The 17307-nt window shown below is 47.7% G+C and overlaps 1 protein-coding gene across 1 annotated transcript in view; it reads left to right on the forward strand.

Annotated features, from left to right (window-relative positions):
- The first annotated feature begins 5773 nt into the window (after positions 1–5773).
- The window catches only part of LOC137535495 (zinc finger protein 585A-like), a 105977-nt gene continuing 94443 nt past the window's right edge, over positions 5774–17307 (forward strand). The window contains exon 1 of the mRNA XM_068257329.1: positions 5774–5818. The gene's annotated coding sequence lies outside the window, so the exon portion shown is untranslated. The remainder of the gene's footprint in view (positions 5819–17307) is intronic.

Here is a 17307-nt window from a genome sequence, read left to right on the forward strand (position 1 = left end):
CCCTGGCAGGGCTGGATTAGTGAGGCTACTGGATATCCCTGGTAGGGCTGGATTAGTGAGGCTGCTGGGATATCTCTGGCGGGGCTGGATTAGTGAGGCTACTGGGATATCCCTGGCGGGGCTGGATTAGTGAGGATATATTGGGATATCCCTGACAGGGCTGGATTAGTAAGGATACTGGGATATCCCTGGCAGGGCTGGATTAGTGAGGCTACTGGAATATCCCTGGCAGGGCTGGATTAGTGAGGCTACTGGGATATCCCTGGTAGAGCTGGATTAGTGAGGCTGCTGGGATATCTCTGGCGGGGCTGGATTAGTGAGGCTACTGGGATGTCCCTGGTGGGGCTGGATTAGTGAGGCTACTGGGATATCCCTGGAAGGACTGGATTAGTGAGGCTGCTGGGATATCCCTGGTGGGGCTGGATTAGTGAGGCTGCTGGGATATTGCTGGCAGAGCTGGATTAGTGAGGCTACTGGGATATCTCTGGCAGGGCTGGATTAGTGAGGCTGCTGGGATATCCCTGGCAGGGCTGGATTAGTGAGGCTGCTGGGATATCCCTGGCAGGGCTGGATTAGTGAGGCTACTGGGATATCCCTGGCAGGGCTGGATTAGTGAGGCTACTGGGATATCCCTGGCGGGGCTGGATTAGTGAGGCTACTGGGATATCCCTGGTGGGGCTGGATTAGTGAGGCTGCTGGGATATTGCTGGCAGAGCTGGATTAGTGAGGCTACTGGGATATCCCTGACAGGGCTGGATTATTGAGGCTACTGGGATATCCCTGGCGGGGCTGGATTAGTGAGGCTACTGGGATATCCCTGGTGGGGCTGGATTAGTGAGGCTTCTGGGATATTGCTGGCAGAGCTGGATTAGTGAGGCTACTGGGAGGCTGGCAGGGCTGGATTAGTGAGGCTACTGGGATATCCCTGGCAGGGCTGGATTAGTGAGGCTGCTGGGATATCCCTGGCGGGGCTGGATTAGTGAGGCTGCTGGGATATTCCTGGCAGAGCTGGATTAGTGAGGCTACTGGGATATCCCTGGCAGGGCTGGATTAGTGAAGATACTGGGATATCCCTGGCAGGGCTGGATTAGTGAGGCTACTGGGATATCCCTGGCGGGGCTGGATTAGTGAGGCTGCTGGGATATCCCTGGTGGGGCTGGATTAGTGAGGCTGCTGGGATATTCCTGGCAGAGCTGGATTAGTGAGGCTACTGGGATATCCCTGGCAGGGCTGGATTAGTGAAGCTGCTGGGATATCCCTGGCAGGGATGGATTAGTGAGGCTGCTGGGATATTACTGGCGGGGCTGGATTAGTGAGGCTACTGGGAAATTCCTGGCGGGGCTGGATTAGTGAGGCTACTGGGAAATTCCTGGCAGGGCTGGATTAGTGAGGCTGCTGGGATATCCCTGGCAGGGCTGGATTAGTGAGGCTGCTGGGATATTCCTGGCGGGGCTGGATTAGTGAGGCTACTGGGATATCCCTGGCAGGGCTGGATTAGTGAAGATACTGGGATATCCCTGGCAGGGCTGGATTAGTGAGGCTACTGGGATATCCCTGGCGGGGCTGGATTAGTGAGGCTGCTGGGATATCCCTGGCAGAGCTGGATTAGTGAGGCTACTGGGATATCCCTGGCAGGGCTGGATTAGTGAAGCTGCTGGGATATCCGTGGCAGGGATGGATTAGTGAAGATACTGGGATATCCCTGGCAGGACTGGATTAGTGAGGCTACTGGGATATCCCTGGCAGAGCTGGGTCAGTGAGGCTACTGGATATCACTGGCGGGACTGGATTAGTGAGGCTGCTGGTATATCCCTGGCAGGGCTAGATTAGTGAGGCTGCTGGGATATCCGTGGCAGGGCTGGACTAGTGAGGCTGCTGGGATATCCCTGGCGGGGCTGGATTAGTGAGGCTGCTGGGATATCCGTGGCAGGGCTAGATTAGTGAGGCTGCTGGGATATCCCTGGCAGGGCTGGATTAGTGAGGCTGCTGGTATATCCCTGGCAGGGCTAGATTAGTGAGGCTGCTGGGATATCCCTGGCAGGGCTGGACTAGTGAGGCTGCTGGGATATCCCTGGCAGGGCTGGATTAGTGAGGCTGCTGGGATATCCCTGGCAGGGCTGGACTAGTGAGGCTGCTGGGATATCTCTGGCGGGGCTGGACTAGTGAGGCTGCTGGGATATCCCTGGCGGGGCTGGATTAGTGTGGCTGCTGGGATATCCCTGGCAGGGCTGGATTAGTGAGGCTGCTGGGATATCCCTGGCAGGACTGGATTAGTGAGGCTGCTGAGATAGATATCCCTGGTGGGGCTGGATTAGTAAAGCTGCTGTGATATTTCTGGCAGGGCCGGATTAGTGAGGCTGCTGGGATATCCCTGGCAGGGCTGGATTACTAAAACTATTGGGTTATCCCTTTCGTGGCTGGATTAGTAAGGTTACTGGGATATCCCTGGCAGGGCTGGATTACTAAAACTATTGGGTTATCCCTGGCAGGACTGGATTAGTGAGGCTACTGGGACATCCCTTTGTATATATAGAAAGGATCATAGAAAAAATTCATACAGGTCTTTAAATGCAAAAATATCAAAATCTTTATTGACACAAAATTGAAAAAGGGTTTTTTTCTAAAAAAAAAATTTCTGTAAAAGGTTCCTTACGAATGCTTCCAATACAGGTTTATAGCACGAACATAAACTTAATCATAGACAATGCAATTTAGGAAGAGGCAATGACACGCTTGTTTCGGGCACAGAGAGCCCTTCATCAGGCCAAGTTGCCTAGAGAGCTATCTGTTAGTCCTACGAATAAAGCATGGTTAGGACACCAAGGGGGCAAGGCAACATCTGAACCGACCAGATGTACAATACGCAATCCTAGCTGGCAGACGTGGCATAAGACAAAAACATCCAGCTGCACCTCCCCTACACTGACTGCTACACCACACTATATCACACTACAGCCTCTCTAACACTGTCCCTGTATCAGTAGCAGCAGCTCCTCCCCCTACACTGACTGCTACACAGCACTATAGCACATTACAGCCTCTCTAACACTGTCCCTGTATCAGCAGCAGCAGCTCCTCCCCCTACACTAACTGCTACACCACACTATATCACACTACAGCCTCTCTAACACTGTCCCTGTATCAGCAGCAGCTCCTCTCCCTACACTGATTGCTACACAGCACTATATCACACTACAGCCTCTCTAACACTATCCCTGTATCAGCAGCAGCTCCTCCTCCCCCTACACTGGCTGCTACACAGCACTATATCACACTACAGCCTCTCTAACACTGTCCCTGTATCTGCAGCAGCAACTCCTCCCTCTACACTGACTGCTACACAGCACTATATCACACTACAGCCTCTATAACACTGTCCCTGTATCAGCAGCAACAGCTCCTCCCCCTACACTGACTGCTACACAGCACTATATCACACTACAGCCTCTCTAACACTGTCCCTGTATCAGCAGCAGCTCTTTCTCCTCCTACACTGACTGCTACACAGCACTATATCACACTACAGCCTCTCTAACACTGTCCCTGTATTAGCAGCAGCAGCTCCTCTCCCTACACTGACTGCTATACAGCACTATATCACACTACAGCCTCTCTAACACTGTCCCTGTATCAGCAGCAGTAGCTCCTCCCCTACACTGACTGCTACACAACACTATATCACACTACAGCCTCTCTAACCCTGTCCCTGTATCAGCAGCAGCTCCTCCCCCTACACTGACTGCTACACAGCACTATCACACTACAGCCTCTCTAACACTTCCCCTGTATCAGCAGCAGATCCTCTCCCTACACTGACTGCTACACAGCACTATATCACACTACAGCCTCTCTAACACTGTCCCTGTATCAGCAGCAGCTCCTCCCCCTACACTGACTGCTACACAGCACTATATCACACTACAGCCTCTCTAACACTGTCCCTGTATCAGCAGCAGCTCCTCCCCCTACACTGACTGCTACACAGCACTATATCACACTACAGCCTCTCTAACACTGTCCCTGTATCAGCAGTAGCAGCTCCTCCCCCTACACTGACTGCTACACAGCAATATATCACACTACAGCCTGTCTAACACTATCCCTGTATCAGCAGCAGCTCCTCTCCCTACACTGACTGCTACACAGCACTATATCACACTACAGCCTCTCTAACACTGTACCTGTATCAGCAGTAGCAGCTCTTCCCCTACACTGACTGCTACACAGAACTATATCACACTACAGCCTCTCTAACACTGTCCCTGTATCAGCAGCAGCAGCAGCAGCAGCTCCTCTCCTTACACTGACTGCTACACAGCACTATATCACACTACAGCCTCTCTAACACTGTCCCTGTATCAGCAGCAGCTCCTCCTCCTACACTGACTGCTACACAGCACTATATCACACTACAGCCTCTCTAACACTGTCCCTGTATCAGCAGCAACAGCTCCTCCCCCTACACTGACTGCTACACAGCACTATATCACACTACAGCCTCTCTAACACTGTCCCTGTATCAGCAGCAGCTCCTCTCCCTACACTGACTCCTACTTTGCACTATCGGCTCTATTCACAATGAGTTAACGCATGAGGTAATTTAGGTAGTGAGAAATACCTACCAAAATATCTTCATTTTAAAATTCACAAATTTTTTTCCCCTAAATTACCTCTTGCGGTAAAAGTGCTGTAATTACCTCAAAATGTATCAATTGAATCAGTGTGCGGCTAGTTGGTGTTAATTAAGGATTTTTTTATCACCCACAAATGGTAGGTGGTAATTTCACTTCTCTGCTGTTGGCGTTTAGGATGGAGCCTTTTGAGCTTTGTTTCCTTGCGTTTATGTCAATTTTACACAGAAGGAAGCAGAGAAGACGAGTGTGTTTAATTTTAAGGTGCACTTTCACACCTCCTACAGTCTCTGAGATGATTTTATAGATGCTGAGGAGGAAATTCCTCTCTGCTCTAAAAGATATGCAACAGCATAATAACCTTTGACGGAAAACATTTATTTGTTACAGCTGATACAAGTCCTGCAATAAATCTCCAGTGTGTGTACTTCCTGCTTTAATGGAGGCAGAAATAGGGTTAACATACATGGCTTGATTTACAAACCAGTGCTAACTGTTAGCATGGGCGTGCTAAACAGTCAGCACGCGAAGTGCCGCACACGGACTTTTGTGCGCAAAGTCCCGCATTTGCACACGATAACGCAGACTTTTGCACGCGATCGTGAGGAAAAAAAGTCTGCATTATCGCATGCAAATGTCTGTGATCGTGCGATCAATGTTAAACTAATACTCTTATATCTAACAATAGTAACAGAGTATCATATAATGTCTTTCATAATATTTAAAATTGACATCCCAGTCCAAAATATTTCTCCAGTAATTCTGCCTCTTCTTCCCAGTCTGCTGCAAGAAACTGACACTTCCTGTAACTATGGCAACACATCCACATGGCAGCTCTACATCTCCAGCAACTAATTTGGGAATAATAATGATTATTATTAATTGTTGGAATCCTTGTTATTCATTTTTTTTTATTATTATTTTATGTGATGCGTCTGTAGATGAGGCTGTTGTGTAGCAACGGAAAATAATAATAATAATAATAATAATAATAATAATAATAATAATAATAATAATAATAAGTATAATTATAATAATAGTTTGCTGAGTGCAGGACAGTCCTCAAAATGAGGCTGCAGTTAGTATATTGACCACAAGATGGCGGTCTTACACAAAGGAAGTGACATAACAAAGACAGGAAAAGAAATAGCAGGAGGTGGAGACTGGAGAGCACACGGCTGGAATTGGTAATTGTGTGACTGTTGTTATATATTAGGCAGAGCAGAGGTCAGCGTGGACATACTTGTTATATATTGGACAGAGCAGAGGTCGGAGTGGACATACTTATTATATATTGGGCAGAGCAGAGGTCGGGGTGGACATACTTGTTATATAGTGGGTAGAGCAGAGGTCGGGGTGTACATACTTGTTATATATTGGGCAGAGCAGAGGTCGGGGTGGACATACTTGTTATATATTGGGCAGAGCAGAGGTCGGGTGGACATACTTGTTATATATTGGGCAGAGCAGAGGTCAGGGTGGACATTAGAGATGTGAGGTTCTGGTCTTTTCGATGATTCGGATGATTCAAATCGGATCATTGAAAAGATCCGGATCTTTGATCCGAATCTCAAATCATTTTTAATAGGGAAGCATTCGGGGGTGAAATGACTAGCAGGACAGGACTTTTCCTGCAGTGGACAGAGAAGGGGAGGGGGGTGGACGGACAGAGAAGGGGAGGGGGGTGGACAGACAGAGAAGGGGAGGGGGTGGACAGACAGAGAAGGGGAGGGGGGTGGACAGACAGAGAAGGGGGATGGTGGACAGAGAAGGGCAGGGAGTGGACAGAGAAGGGAGGAAGTGGACGAAGAGGGGTGAGCAGAGAGCAGAAATGTTTTTTTTGCACACATTACCCACATTCTTTAAAAATATTTCACCTACATGTTCATCTGTATACTTTGAATGCAAATGTCTCACAGTGAAAGAAAGCATTCCCCACCCCAATGTGTCCTGTTTTCACCTCCAACACGCATCATAAATTTAGGAAGAAGTTAAGTGCAGCTGTTTAGAGCAGAGTGCAGGAGGATCATATTGCACTGCAATCACAGTGCCTGCCCTGTCCTAGCCCAGCACGCTGTCTGCAAAGTTCATTCTGAGCCAAAAGTTTCCCATTTATTCACTATGCAGCACTACGGAACAGACAGCCTAAAATCAGCAGCACATTATAGCCAGTATATCAGTATATGTGCTCTACACATATCTGGCAGTTGCACCGATATCCCCGCTCTCTCATCTACCTGTCCATGCAAGGCTGGCTCCCCTCCAACAGAGCGAATCATCTCTGCTCTGCTTCCAGGACCCCGCTGCCCACTGAGAGGGGGGCGTTCCGCTCCTGGTTCCACCCCCTTTTTGATCCGAATCATTCATTTTGGTGATCCAGATGATTCGACTCATCAAAGATCCGAATCGTTCATGATCCGGACAACACTAGTGAACATACCTGTTATATATTGGGCAGTGCAGAGCAGAGGTCGGGGTGGACATCGTTGTTACATATTGAGCAGAGCTCAAGGTGGACATACTTGTTATATATTGGGCAGAGGAGAGGTCGGGGTGGACATACTTGTTATATATTAGGCAGGGCAGAGGTCGGGGTGGACATATATGTTATATATTGGGAGAGCATAGGTCGGGGGGGACATACTTGTTATATATTGGGCAGAGCAGAGGTCGGGGTGGACATACTTGTTATATATTGGGCAGAGCAGAGGTCGGGTTGGACATACTTGTTATATATTGCGCAGAGCAGAGGTCGGGGTGTACATACTTGTTATATATTAGGCAGAGCAGAGGTTGGGGTGGAGATACTTGTTAAATATTGGGCAGAGCAGAGGTTGGGGTGGACATACTTGTTATATATGTTATATATTAGGCAGAGCAGAGGTTGGGGTGGAGATACTTGTTATATATTGGGCAGAGCAGAGGTCGGGGTGTACATACTTGTTATATATTGGGCAGAGCAGAGGTCGGGGTGGACATACTTGTTATATATTGGGCAGGGCAGAGGTCGGGGTAGACATACTTGTTATATATTGGGCAGGGCAGAGTTCGGGGTGGACATACTAGTTATATATTGGGCAGGGCAGAGGTCGGGGTAGACATACTTGTTATATATTGGGCAGAGCAGAGTTCGGGGTGGACATACTAGTTATATATTGGGCAGAGCAGAGATTGTGGTGGACATGCTTGTTACATATTGAGCAGAGCAGAGGTCGGGGTGGACATACTTGTTATATATTGGGCAGGGCAGAGGTCGGGGTAGACATACTTGTTATATATTGGGCAGAGCAGAGTTCGGGGTGGACATACTAGTTATATATTGGGCAGAGCAGAGGTCGGGGTAGACATACTTGTTACATTTTGGGCAGAGCAGAGGTCGGGGTGGACATACTTGTTATATATTGGGCAGGGCAGAGGTCGGGGTGGACATACTTGTTATATATTGGGCAGAGCAGAGATTGTGGTGGACATGCTTGTTACATATTGAGCAGAGCAGAGGTCGGGGTGGACATACTTGTTATATATTGGGCAGAGCAGAGGTCGGGGTGGACATACTTGTTGTATATTGGGCAGAGCGGAGGTCGGGGTGGACATACTTGTTATATATTGGGCAGAGCAGAGGTCGGGGTGACATACTTGTTATATATTGGGCATAGCAGAGGTCGGGGTGGACATACTTGTTATATATTGGGCAGAGCAGAGGTCGAGGTGGACATACTTGTTATATATTGGACAGAGCAGAGGTCGGGGTGGATACACTTGTTATATATTGGACAGAGCTGAGGTCGGGGTGGACATACTTGTTATATATTGGACAGAGCAGAGGTCGGGGTGGACACACTTGTTATATATTGGGCAGAGCAGAGGTCGGGGTGGACATACTTGTTATATATTGGGCAGAGCAGGGGTGGACATACTTGTTATATATTGGGCAGAGCAGAGGTCGGGGTGGACATACTTGTTATATATTGGACAGAGCAGAGGTCGGGGTGGACATACTTGTTATATATTGGACAGAGCAGAGGTCGGGGTGGACATACTTGTTATATATTGGGCAGAGCAGAGGTCGGGGTGGACATACTTGTTATATATTGGGCAGAGCAGAGGTCGGGGTGGACATACTTGTTATATATTGGGCAGAGCAGAGGTCGGGGTGGCCATACTTGTTATATATTGGGCAGAGCAGAGGTCGGGGTGGACATACTTGTTATATATTGTGCAGAGCAAAGGTCGGGGTGGACATACTTTTTATATATTGGGCAGAGCAGAGGTCGGGGTGGTCATACTTGTTATATATTGGGCAGAGCAGAGGTTGGGGGTGGACATGCTTGTTATATATTGGGCAGAGTGGAGGTCGGGGTGGCCATACTTGTTATATATTGGGCAGAGCAGAGGTCAGGGGGACATACTTGTTATATATTGGGCAGAGCAGAGGTCGGGGTGGACATACTTGTTATATATTGGGCAGAGCAGAGGTCGGAGTGGACATACTTGTTATATATTGGGCAGAGCAGAGGTCGGGGTGGTTATACTTGTTATATATCGGGCAGAGCAGAGGTCGGGGTGGACATACTTGTTATATATTGGGCAGAGCAGAGGTCGGGGTGGACATACTTGTTATATATTGGGCAGAGCAGAGGTCGGGGGACATACTTGTTATATATTGGACAGAGCAGAGGTCGGGGTGGACATACTTGTTATATATTGGGCAGAGGTCGGGGTGGACATACTTGTTATATATCGGGAGAGCAGAGGTCGGGGTGGCCATACTTGTTATATATTGGGCAGAGCAGAGGTCGGGGTGGACATACTTGTTATATATTGGGCAGAGCAGAGGTCGGGGTGGACATACTTGTTATATATTGCGCAGAGCAGAGGTCGGGGTGGACATACTTGTTATATATCGGGCAGAGCAGAGGTCGGGGTGGACATACTTGTTATATATTGGGCAGAGCAGAGGTCGGGGTGGACATACTTGTTATATATTGGGCAGAGCAGAGGTCGGGGTGGCCATACTTGTTATATATTGGGCAGAGCAGAGGTCTGGGTGGGCATACTTTTTATATATTGGGCAGAGCAGAGGTCGGGGTGGACATACTTGTTATATATTGGGCAGAGCAGAGGTTGCGGTGGACATACTTGTTATATATTGGGCAGAGCAGAGGTTGGGGTGGACATACTTGTTATATATTGGGCAGAGCAGAGGTCGGGGTGGATACACTTGTTATATATTGGACAGAGCTGAGGTCGGGGTGGACATACTTGTTATATATTGGACAGAGCAGAGGTCCTGGTGGACACACTTGTTATATATTGGACAGAGCAGAAGTCGGGGTGGACATACTTGTTATATATTGGGCAGAGCAGAGGTCAGGGTGGACATACTTGTTATATATTGCGCAGAGCAGAGGTCGGGGTGGACATACTTGTTATATATTGGGCAGAGCAGAGGTCGGGGTGGACATACTTGTTATATATTGTGCAGAGCAAAGGTCGGGGTGGACATACTTTTTATATATTGGGCAGAGCAGAGGTCGGGGTGGACATACTTGTTATATATCGGGCAGAGCAGAGGTCGGGGTGGTTATACTTGTTATATATCGGGCAGAGCAGAGGTCGGGGTGGACATACTTGTTATATATTGGGCAGAGCAGAGGTTGGGGTGGACATACTTGTTATATATTGGGCAGAGCAGAGGTCGGGGTGGACATACTTGTTATATATTGGGCAGAGCAGAGGTCGGGTGGTCATACTTGTTATATATTGGGCAGAGCAGAGGTTGGGGTGGACATACTTGTTATATATTGGGCAGAGCAGAGGTTGGGGTGGACATACTTGTTATATATTGGGCAGAGCAGAGGTTGGGGTGGACATACTTGTTATATATTGGGCAGAGCAGAGGTTGGGGTGGACATACTTGTTATATATTGGGCAGAGCAGAGGTCAGGGTGGACATACTTGTTATATATTGGGCAGAGGAGAGGTCGGGGCGGACATACTTGTTATATATTGGGCAGAGCAGAGGTCGGGGTGGACATACTTGTTATATATTGGGCAGAGCAGAGGTCTGGGTTGAAATACTTGTTCTATATTGAGCAGAGGTCGGGGTGGACATGCTTTGTTACATAGGAGGTCAGAGTACACCTGTCACTAACCTGATCACCCCCCTTGAAGTAATTGCCATAAAAGAGACTTTTATATAGTAGTTGGAGGAATCCACAATTTCCTCAAATCCAGATTCAAAAAGATCAGGAACCTTTCAAGTTTCGAATCTCACAGATCCTGAACATCAGAGTTGTGTGACCTGTGATATCGTAGCCAGGTATAGTTGCCCCTAGTATAGGATAGGTAGCCAGGTATAGTTGCCCCTAGTATAGGTAGCCAGGTATAGTTGCATAGCCAGGTATAGTTGCACCTAGTATAGGTAGCCAGGTATAGTTGCCCCTAGTATAGGTAGCCAGGTATAGTTGCATCTAGTATAGTTAGCCAGGTATAGTTGCACCTAGTATAGGTAGCCAGATATTGTTGTACCTAGTATAGGTAGCCAGGTATAGTTGCACCTAGTATAGGTAGCCAGATATTGTTGTACCTAGTATAGGTAGCCAGGTATAGTTGCACCTAGTATAAGTAGCCAAGTATAGTTGCACCTAGTATAGGTAGCCAGGCATAGTTGCATGTAGTATAGGTAGCCAGATATTGTTGTACCTAGTATAGGTAGCCAGGTATAGTTGCACCTAGTATAGGTAGGCAGATATAGTTATACCTAGTACATGTAGCCAGGTATAGTTGCACCTAGTATAGGTAGCCAGGTATAGTTGCACCTAGTATAGGTAGCCAGGTATAGTTGCACCTAGTATAGGTAGCCAGGTATAGTTGCACCTAGTATAGGTAGCCAGGTATAGTTGCACCTAGTATAAGTAGCCAGGTATAGTTGCACCTAGTATAGGTAGCCAGGTATAGTTGCACCTAGTATAAGTAGCCAGGTATAGTTGCACCTATTATAGGTAGCCAGGCATAGTTGCACCTAGTATAGGTAGCCAGGCATAGTTGCATGTAGTATAGGTAGCCAGGTATAGTTGCACCTAGTATAGGTAGCCAGGTATAGTTGCACCTAGTATAGGTAGCCAGGTATAGTTGCACCTAGTATAGGTAGCCAGGTATAGTTGCACCTAGTATAGGTAGCCAGGTATAGTTGCACCTAGTATAGGTAGCCAGGTATAGTTGCACCTAGTATAGGTAGCCAGGTATAGTTGCACCTAGTATAGGTAGCCAGGTATAGTTGCACCTAGTATAGGTAGCCAGGTATAGTTGCACCTAGTATAGGTAGCCAGGTATAGTTGCACCTAGTATAGGTAGCCAGGTATAGTTGCACCTAGTATAGGTAGCCAGGTATAGTTGCACCTAGTATAGGTAGCCAGGTATAGTTGCACCTAGTATAGGTAGCCAGGTATAGTTGCACCTAGTATAGGTAGCCAGGTATAGTTGCACCTAGTATAGGTAGCCAGGTATAGTTGCACCTAGTATAGGTAGCCAGGTATAGTTGCATCTAGTATAGGTAGCCAGGTATAGTTGCACCTAGTATAGGTAGCCAGGCATAGTTGTACCTAGTATAGGTAGCCAGGTATAGTTGCACCTAGTATAGGTAGCCTGGTATAGTTGCATCTAGTATAGGTAGCCAGATATAGTTGCACCTAGTATAGGTAGCCAGGTATAGTTGCACCCAGTATAGGTAGCCAGGTATAGTTGCACCTAGTTTAGGTAGCCAGGTATAGTTGCACCTAGTATAGGTAGCCAGGTATAGTTGCACCTAGTATAGGTAGCCAGGTATAGTTGCACCTAGTATAGGTAGCCAGGTATAGTTGCACCTAGTATAGGTAGCCAGGTATAGTTGCACCTAGTATAGGTAGCCAGGTATAGTTGCACCTAGTATAGGTAGCCAGGTATAGTTGCACCTAGTATAGGTAGCCAGGTATAGTTGCACCTAGTATAGGTAGCCAGGTATAGTTGCACCTAGTATAGGTAGCCAGGTATAGTTGCACCTAGTATAGGTAGCCTGGTATAGTTGCACCTAGTATAGGTAGCCAGGTATAGTTGCACCTAGTATAGGTAGCCAGGTATAGTTGCACCTAGTATAGGTAGCCAGGTATAGTTGCATCTAGTATATGTAGCCAGGTATAGTTGCACCTAGTATAGGTAGCCAGATATAGTTGCACCTAGTATAGGTAGCCAGGTATAGTTGCACCTAGTATAGGTAGGCAGATATAGTTGTACCTAGTATAGGTAGCCAGATATAGTTGTACCTAATATAGGAAGCCAGGTATAGTTGCACCTAGTATAGGTAGCTAGGTAACGTTGCCACCCAGCCGGTATCCAACTGGTACAGCCAGAATGTATGCTATGAAGTTGGTGTCATTATTAAGTTTGTACCTGCATGTCATTTGCTGGAAAACCTGTGAGCTCTCTCTCTCTCTTTTCATGGATTGGCTGGCCACCGGGCTCCAGGCACTGCCAGCCAATCACAAGGGATTGTTTCAGGCTGTCCCCCCCCCCCCCCCCCCCCCCCACTGGCTTGTGAGGACTCAGGAGGAAGCTGAGAGCAGAGAGTCTGTGCTGCCTCTGAGCTGACAGCATGAGGTGCTGTGCACCGTCCCTGATTGCAATCTGCAGCTCACAGGCTCTGTACTGTGATTTGCTGCATGAGTGGAGTTTCAGCATCCAAGGAGAGTGGTCACACAGTAAAAATCAGCACTGAGCTACCAGCCCAGCCCCCCAGGCAGCAGTGTGAGGAGGAGAGAGATCCAGATGACTTGTCACAGCTATTGTGCTGTGTGAGAGCAAGGAGAGGGGAGAGTATCTAAAGGCAGCAGCTGAACTGAGCAGGTAGCAAAGTGGACACACACACATACTGTACATACTCTACACATAGTCACACATAGACTCACACTGTCTCTTTTCAACCCTCCATTAGCCTGTATCCTCCCTTCCAGTCTCTTAAAGTAAAGTTGAAGAGAAATCGAGAGCCCAATATGGTGTAGTATGTCAAAATTAATTGGATAAATGAAACAGTAAGATGGTAATACTCACAAACACGGGTTACCACCTAGGTAACCACTCATTAGGCAGGTGAGGAGATTAGACCTGTCCTCACTCAGGATTAAGAAGTCGCTCTCTGTAGATAGGAAGAAAGGGGGTAGATCACCCCTCCACCTGGGGTGGACTCAAATATATTGGTAGGTGAACAGAGGCGCCAGAAGAATAAAAGTACATAAAATTTTTAAAAAATTGCTGGGAGGAAGTGGTGGACTCGCCTCCGTTAAAGCAGACACCAAGGACTGTAAATATATAGATATACACATTTATTGAAAATACCCCAAAGATGCAACGCGTTTCGCGGGCACAGCCCACTTCTTCAGGCAATAAGCAGGGGATTAACAGCAATTCAGTTATAGCAAGCAGAGCACCTCTGTCTGAGGCGCTCTGCTTGCTCTAACTGAATTGCTTTTGTTTATCCCCTGCTTATTGCCTGAAGAAGTGGGCTGTGCCCGCAAAACGCGTTGCATCTTTGGGGTATTTTCAATAAATGTGTATATCTATATATTTACAGTCCTTGGTGTCTGCTTTAACGGAGGCGAGTCCACCACTTCCTCCCAGCAATTTTTTAAAAATGTTATGTACTTTTATCCTTCTGGCGCCTCTGTTCACCTACCAATATAGTCTCTTAAAGTAAACCTGAGACGGGGAGATATAGGATATAAGAAATGTATACATACCTGGGACTTCCTCCAGCCAGTTGTAGAGGCTGCAGGCAGCAGAGGACGGCGGCGCGGGAGCGATCAGGCCAGAGAGGGCTGAAGGAAGCCCCAGGTATGTATACATTTTTTATATTCCCCCCCCCCCCCCCATCTCAGGTACATTTTGGGGTGCCCATTACTGATACAATTCTGTGGCCAATCATTTCCAAGGTAATCAGTCTGAAACAATCAGTCATGCCCATTGGTGGCCAAATTCCTGCGAGCCAATTTGATGGGATAGATCCAAAAAACAGATCAATCCATTAATCTGATCGACTTGGCTACCGGTAATTTGGTCGTTAATGGGCACTACCGATTATCTCCAATCGATTACCATAGTGATTGAAAGCGATCAATCGGTCGTGGAATTATATCATGAATGGGCACCTTTAAAGGACTTACGAAGTGAAAAGTAAAAAAAAAAAAATTCACTACCTGCATCTATTTTGAATCCATGGAGGACGTCATCCACGTCCTCCGTTTACTTCCGACGGGTCCCCACTCTGTTACTGGCCCTGGTCGGCTTCCAACCCCATGGCCCGGGTCGGGCTCTTATTCCTCAAGTAAAATGGCTGCCGGAGCTTGCCGCGGCTGCGCAGTCCACATAGATGTGAGTTCTAGGGCCTCCCCCCGATCCACGCTCAGGAGACAGCCCGTAGTGAGGACGTGGTGGGAGGAGCCCCAGAGCTGCGCAGCCGCACTCGCCTCTACGCGGACTGCACAGCTGTGGCTCCAGTGGCCATTCTTCTTGAGGAATGAGAGCCCTACCCGGGCCGTGGGGTCGGGAGCCGACCGGGGGCTTGTAACAGAGCGGGGACCCGGCGGAAGTAAACGAAGGGCGCGGATGGGTCCTCCGTGGATTCAAACTAGACGCAGGTAGTGATTTTTTTTTTCTTTTCACCTCGCAAGTCCTTTAAAGGATACCCGAACTGACATGTGACATGATGAGATACACATGTGTATGTACGTTGCCTAGCACACAAATAACTATGCTGTGTTCCTTTTTTTCTTTCTCTGCCTGAAGGAGTTAAATATCAGGTATGTAAGTGGCTGACTGAGTCCTGACTCAGATAGGAAGTGACTACAGTGTGACCCTCACTGATAAGAAATTCCAACTATGAAACACTTTCTTAGCAGAAAATGGCTTCTGAGAGCAAGTAAGAGATAAAAAGAGGAATTTTCTTATCAGTGAGAGTCACACTGTAGTCACTTCCTGTCTGAGTCAGGACTGAGTCAGCCACTTACATACCTGATATTTAACTCTTTCAGACAGAGAAAGAAAAAAAGGAACACAGCCTAGTTATTTGTGTGGTAGGCACTGTACATACCCATGTCTATCTCATCATGTCACATGTCACTTCGGGTATCCTTTAAGGTGTACCTGTGGGGGAAAATAAAAGCCCTGAGGGTACTTACGTTGGAAGGGAGAAGTCTCTGGAACTCAAAGGCTTCTCCCATCCTCTGCAGTAGAGGGAATCCAGCACTGGGACCCCCCCAAGATCTCCTTTTTGGTGTTTGTGGATGCACACACTGGCGGCTTCCTGCACAGGCCCTGGCAGAAATAGCTCAGCCCGATTGGGTCCGTTCTACTGCACGGCCGCAGACATCTCGTGCCTGCACTGCAGAGCACACCCAATCAGGTTTGGCTATTTCTGATGGAGCCCAAGTGGGAAGCTGCTACTACGCCTGCACACAGCAGCAACAGGGATTGTTTTTGTTTTCTTTTGTCCTGGGAACCTAGCACAGGATCGGGCTGACCGAGGAGGACGGGGGATTGGGGAAGCTTCATTAGGATCCAGAGACGTTCCCTTCCCGAGGTAAGTACCACCCAGGGGCACTTTTTTCCATTACAGGTGTTCTTTAAACTATTTAACATTTGTTTCTATTTCAGTAAATATTCATCTTTCTTCTGCTAGTTTTGAAAAAAAAGGTCCTAAAAACCCCTCCCACTTTTAGGCCATACCTCAAAACCACACCACAAAGCCGGTATTTTTTTTAGTCAAAAGGTGGCAACCCTATAGCCAGGTATAGTTGCCTCCAGTCCAGTATAAGTAGCCAGGTATAGTGTCCCCATATAGTTAGCTAGGTAAAGGTGCCACCAGTATAGGTAGCCCCATGTCCTCCGCTCACCCCAATCCTCCGCCCCTCTGAATAAATACAAGTAGCGGCTCACCTGATCCGTGGATTCCAGCAGTAAGCACAGGCCTCTCTTCCTCCTCACTGTTCCCCTAGTGTCAGCTTTTGCTGATGACATGATCAGCAGAAGGCAGCACTAGGGGAATAGTGAGGAAGAAGAGAGAGGTCTCTGATCACCGCAGGCTCAATGGATTAGGTAAACCACTACTTGTATCTATGCGGAGGGGGGAGGAGAGGACAGGGGAGTAGTGGAAGCACGGGGACGTAGCTTTGAGATTCGTCAGATCCAAATCGCAGTAAATGACCTCGGGATCCAAATTCACAAATCTCGAATCTTTTAAAATATTCAAGGGATTTGTTGCCCCACCTTTCCTTTTATATAACTGATATGACCTGTCAGTTTTCTAGTGGTCCCCCTACATATGCTATAGATTATGGGGAGCTAGTCTACTTTAGGGGACCCAGTGGTAATCTGCATAGGTAAAAGTCTGCTTCTTGCTTATGGAAAACTCACTACATTTGGTCACCAAATTTTAAGAAATTAGGGGCCCGGGGAATTGCACACCTGGAGACTGAATTCCTTTTGCACAGTGATGCTGGGCTATAACCATGACACAGCCACACACAACACTGTATATGGAGGTTTTGTGTTGCTGCAACTTACCGCGTAACACAAAAGCAACAACAAATGCAGTAAGTACTGCAGGGTCAATGTCCTTGTCAGTCCTCAAAAGCTTTTTCATAGTCAG

This window comes from Hyperolius riggenbachi, chromosome 10 (assembly GCF_040937935.1).
Source record: "Hyperolius riggenbachi isolate aHypRig1 chromosome 10, aHypRig1.pri, whole genome shotgun sequence".
NCBI lineage: Eukaryota > Metazoa > Chordata > Amphibia > Anura > Hyperoliidae > Hyperolius > Hyperolius riggenbachi.